The following is a 5896-nucleotide window of genomic DNA, read 5'->3' as shown; positions in this document are numbered from 1 at the left end:
TCTTCAATACACAAGAACAATGTCAAATACCATAGTACAACATGATGCACACACGTTTATGCATTACACTCGTTAGGTCTTCCCTTTTTAGCAATGAACATGTAATAATGGCACAATAATGGGTATGTAACATTATAAGAAACGATTTGTCGCTTCTGGATCACTGAGTATGACAGGCTACATGCCTCCATGGAAACAGAACAATAGTTTCTCAGGCACAAAGTGGTATTTCAAGGCTTAGTTGCGTAGCCCTGCGAAAGTGTGTGGGTTTCTGCAGTCTTTGCATCGACATGCTCTTGTGCATCCCTGTCCACTGGACCAACATCTGCAGCGTCTTGTAGCACAAGATGTGCAGCCACAATCTATGAGCTCGGGAAAGCGTTGTCTTGTGTCAGTTGTGGGTGCACGACTCAGCAGGATGGGCTCAATCACGTCGCCAGTCTCCTTCGTGACCAGCTTCTATCCACTGTTGACAACAGCCGGTAGGTGTGGCTTAGTTTCCAGAGCCCGCCTCCACACAAGTGCCTGGTAGTGAGATCTCTTGATGTGTAGGTTCAAAGCATCTTGTGTGGCGGGGGGGAAGTTCTCAAGCGTTTTCTTCACGCTGTGGAAAACGTCGCATCGCAGCGGCTGTGTGGACGTGTGCTGGGTGTTCGGGTTGTAGAGTTTGCAGACAAATGATTCTGCATCCATGAGCACTTCCTAGGGGGTAAAAAATCAAGGGTCTGCCAAACCCGGCAAATGCAGGAGGCAGCACAGAGATCCCTAAGTACCTCTCTCAATTATAGTACTTTTCGGCAATATTTACAGTTTCAAATTGTTAGGATAGCTTCTTTGTGATTTTATAGAGGTGTTCTGGGGAAACTGAAAGGTAGCCTCGTCAGGGGACAACTATTCAAACCCATATCCTCATCACTTTGTTTCTCGATTGAGAATAATCATTTATAGATGACTATTTTTCATTTCCCTTGTTTGGGTGTATTTGTGTGTACTGTCCTCTCAGTGATTGAGGCTTCTCCGTATTGTTGTGTGTACTGATGGTACAGGTAAATGTGGGGAGTGGTGTGGTTGTTTGTTCAACCCTTCTCGTTATTTTGTCTGTGTACTGTATGGACAGGTTGACAGGGGGAGGGAGTGTGTTGGTTGTTTCATAAGGTGGTTTAGCAACGAAACAATTCATCCCTTTTTGGAAGATGAGGGTGGTCCGTCCGAGGGCAAACCGGAGTGTAGGTTTTAGACAAAAGTTTTGCCTATTGTCGCTTTGGCAGCTTGGGGATTCTGTAGTTACTTGTTGAGTGGTCCCGGGGCCGTTTTCGTTGTTGGTTGCGGTGTTCGCGTCTTTCCCTGTCTTCCTCGTAGTCACGGTGGCGTTGTACCAAAGTTTGTTCATCCTTGATGACTTTTTGGAGGCTGAGTTTCAGCATGTTGAGGGCTTCTTCATCTTTACCCGCGATGGCGAGGGCTTCGTCGCGGAGACATTTGATGGTTTCTGTCTCGTTTCCAATTTCCCCCTCGGTGGCCCCTTTCAAAAAGGGTACACACCGGTTCTTCTTGATTGCGAGTGTTATCGATTGTTTCGCTGTGGTTAAGAACCGGTGTGTACCCTTTTTGAAAGGGGCCACCGACTTCAACCCAGGTTTGAACGGCTCAACTGCAAGAATGCAGGGGCTCAGAGAACAATTTCGGGACATTTTAAGGGAAAACAACAATTCCCTCCAACACCATTTCGCCGAATTCATCTTTTAAGTCCAATTTGAAAACTCACTTGTTCCAACAACACTACGGATAGTTCCTTAGTATAGAGTCTGGGGATGTGAGATGTGCATGATGTGTTGTTTGAATCTGACAGTGATTGTATGATTTTTGTATACATGTATTGTTGTCACGCGCTTTGAACTTCTGATAAGGCGCTTTATAAATGCCCGTTATTATTATTATTATTATTATTACTTAATTTATTTATTTAAACACTAGATGAATAGCTGGGAAGAAGTAGAGCCGAATACCCGGCTTCGCCGGGACGCGATTGACGCCACACGAAGGAAGGGAGATAAACGCGCAAAACACTGGAGAAGAAGAGGAAGAGTTACTGGGAATGGATGTACAGAAAAACCATAAAAACCAAAATCGGTTCAGCGCTGCGCGCTGAGAGCACGTGTTGAAAATTTTCATCGACCAGATTGTGTGCGGGGTCTACCTGAATATGCCCACCAAATCAAATGTGAAGCAGATCCATCGAGAACTTTGGCCGTGCATCGCGAAGTGACAGAAACACAGACAGACACAAGCCGAATAATAGATATAGCTATTAGTTTACTGATAAAGTTTGTTGATTTAAAAATGTACACATTTGACTGAGAAAAGAAAAAGACCTATGAAGAAGGTTTGCTCCAACACACACACACACACACACACACACACACACACACACACACACACACACACACACACACACACACACACACACACACACAAAATAAGGCAAAATATAATTGTAGTAGCAAACCTGCATGCAACTGAGGTCCAAAAAAAAAGCACAAAAAAAAAGCATTTAAATAGGTGGTATTTCATTGGGGTCACCCTATATTTCAGTGAAGACCCAGCGGATGAATAGGCCTATCATGGAACACACGAGCCTCTATATGCCTGCATTCTCATTTCAAGGCCTCCACCACCTTGTCCTTAATAGCTTCACCCATCTTGTCCGTAGCTTGACCCATCTTGTCCTTCGCTTCACCCATCTTGTCCTTCGCTTGACCCATCTTGTCCTCAGGGGTTGGCGACATTTGATCCTTAGCGATGACAGCTGCATCTATCACTCCCTGCATTCCCTCAACCGCCATTTCCTGAACCTTAGTGGCGGCTGACGACATGTTATCCCGCGCTGATTGCTGCGTCGGTGGCTGCCTGCTTTCCCTCCGCAAGCTTGGTCTGGACCTGTGCGGCAGTGGATGGCACCTGTCCTGGGATCTCTGGAGTCAAGAGCTGCTGCTGTGTCCGCCTGTTTGTGTTGCTGTCTCAGTTCTTGTGCCTTGTGTTATTCTGAAAGCAAAATAAAGACCGATTACAGCAAGATATTCAGGGCTGGTACATTTGCACGAATTGTTGGAGGTTAAGGGGGGATTTTAAAAGTAAAAGCACCTACGAGCAGTGTTAAAACTTCACACACTGTTAGTGTTACAAACAACAATCATGTCTTACTAATGGAAGGGCGCTGGTTCTGAGCGACGCTTAGTTCTCGAGATAGGTGTGACCACATGACGTCATTTATACTTTCGGCATCGAAGATCTTTCGTATTTCAATCAGTGTCATTTCCCAGTTCTGTGTTCTGCGGTCGTTTTGACTGACTTGACTTGACTAGTTGAGAAAAACCAATGAAATTTCATTTTTGCGAAGCAACTGAATATGAAAACAAAAGAAAGCGTGCAGAAGTATGTTTGGGTCCTGCAAGACTTTATGACCCACGATTTCTCCCTTGGAAGAAAATGAAGATGTCTGCTTTTCGTCTGCTTTGAAGGTAGGGAGATTTTACAGCGCACACGGTAAATTGCAAGTCGTATTGGACAAGAATGTTGTTATTCTTCTTTCTTAAAAGGACCATAGATTTGTTCTTGGCCATAATTATTTTTGAGCTGCGCATTGTTATATTATGGCAAAAACACGTTTGAACGCAAATTCGCAAAGAAAGTTTGATCATTTGCTCCGGAACTGCAATACACCAGTTAACAGTTCCGCGGCCATTTTAGATCTCGCACATGCGCACTTCTTTTATCGCGAGCAGATTCGACCTATTTCCTTTTCCGGGTGATGCGCATATCGTTTTTCGGCATGTTTATGTCATTTTCCTTTTTCGCATGCGCAGGTCGTGTTATTCGCCCAAGTTTCTACGCAAGGGACACTACTCCGGCGCACTACTCCACCCGTTGAAAGGGGGAAACTTCTTCTACGTTCCCGGGTAAGGGGGGAAACATTTTCTTCAGTACAAGTAGTCTTTATGAATTTCCAATCAACAAGAAGGACGTTGTAAATTCATTCAATGCAGATAAAATAAGAAATATGTTTGACGAACTTGTTCTGTTCTTATTCACATGACAAAATATGTGAAGATCGAGAGATGTTATTAAAAAACCGTGTTCCAGGCAACTCGCAAACAGATAACGGTTAACCGCTGTGTATTTCACCAGAACCCAACGCAAAGGAAACATGACACACTACTATTTGGCATACCTTTTTGCATTCCTTGAACTTTCCCCAATAAATTCGGCTCACATCAGTCGTACTAAAAGTGTGCCAAAACACGACACACAGACGATAACAAATGCCTACCTGAATGGTGGTTCGCAACCACACACTAACGACCGTCGAGGCACGTAACGAATTTTGCAATCTTCCGACCACCATTTTTAAGTCGGTTACTCCCATTACTGCAACCAATAACACAGCCTGTTGACGCCATCGCTAATTTGGACGTAACGTGAGGTTTTTGTTATAACGTAGAGGACAACACACCGTCCCGTTCAATTGCTTCCATCACGTTGAGCAGACGATGCAGCGATTGCTCGTCGAAATTTCTCGTCCAACCAGAATCGCTTTGGGTATCACGTGAGTTTTCCTTCTTTGTACCATGTAAGTGCCGAAACTGTTAACTGGTGTATGTCGATTTACCAAAACAAAATATTCTGGCTCAATATGCGGAAACATGCTGGTAGTGTCATATTTTTTAAATGGGTGTGGAAGAACTGCTCATAATTAACACAGCACTCCGGCCCTGTTCTTTTTTTCGTGACACCCAAAACCGTTATTTGTTTTGGGCGACGCAGCATCACAAGAAAGCAGACCCAACTCAACATAAAAGTGAAAGGTATGCAAACAGTACGAAACAAAAACAAGTACAGTAGCAAACACAAAGAACACCCCACGACACAGGAAAGAAAATACACACACCCTCTCTCTCTCTCTCTCTCTCTCACTCACTTATGTATCCGTTCTCAGTTCAGCTCAACAATTACGAGATCCAGGATGCACTGCGACAAAACTTGCAGACGATCGGGAGACCAAAAACCGGAGTAAGCGTCCAAAGACCGCCGAGTACACGGTTGTTAGCGCCTGAAATATCTCCTTTACCGCTGTCCTCATCAAATTTCTGTCGTCTTTTTACTTACGTCACTGTCTGTCACTGCGTCATATGCTGTTTGTGGCGTCATTGCTGAGTGCTAAGTTCAGCTGAATAAGTCTTGGTCACTCGAGGCTTGCCAAGAGTGTAAACGTCAATGTCTGTCTCTGTCTCTCGTGTGCCAAACAGCGAGCGCGCGTGCCACGGTATGTGTGTGTGTGTGTGCAACTGGTTGTCTGGCTGTCTGTCTATCTCCCTCCCTCCCTCCCCATGTTCAATGTCGTTGTTTCCCAAATCCTTCTTGAACGTTGCTGACACCTGTGCATTGTAGAGTTCTGTTTGTGATAGAGTCTGGCTGCTGCTGTCTCCGTGCATGTAACTTGTTCTTGGGAACCTTAGTGTACCCATAGCAGTACTGTTGTTATAAGGCCAAGACATAAGCTCTAAAATCTCAATCCTGTTTGAAGGGCTTTGCCTCCAAAGGTGATTGGTGTGCTCTTGCACTCGGTTACATTAGCTTAGAAAGTGCTGCTGTCTCGTGTCTGGTGAGAACGACCAAAAGACAGATCAGAGAAAGCAAAGAAACCAACAAACAATGAATGAGCGAGATGAAGAGTGAGTGTATGGAAGTTACCTCATACGGTTGTGGATTGGATAATAATTACATGAGATGAGACGTATCCTGTAAACCTTCTTCAATTTGTATTGATCTCTGTGCAGTCAAATGTGACTCAAACTTATATCTATATAGCCATTTATACACATGTAACCGAGTGCCGAAA

General features: G+C 44.4%; 1 long non-coding RNA gene across 1 annotated transcript; it reads right to left on the bottom strand.

Moving 5' to 3' along the window:
• Positions 1-2293: 2293 nt before the first annotated feature.
• LOC138955724 (uncharacterized) lies at positions 2294-5182 on the bottom strand. The gene is made up of 2 exons (XR_011452342.1): positions 4976-5182; positions 2294-3042 (listed from the first exon to the last, which is right to left on the bottom strand). It is a non-coding gene; the product is annotated as an uncharacterized lncRNA (long non-coding RNA).
• Positions 5183-5896: the final 714 nt, after the last annotated feature.

The sequence above is a fragment of the Littorina saxatilis genome, linkage group LG2 (genome assembly GCF_037325665.1).
Source record: "Littorina saxatilis isolate snail1 linkage group LG2, US_GU_Lsax_2.0, whole genome shotgun sequence".
Taxonomy (NCBI): Eukaryota; Metazoa; Mollusca; class Gastropoda; order Littorinimorpha; family Littorinidae; genus Littorina; species Littorina saxatilis.
Note: the sequence above shows the minus strand (reverse complement) of the source record. Positions and strands in the feature narration are given on the sequence as shown.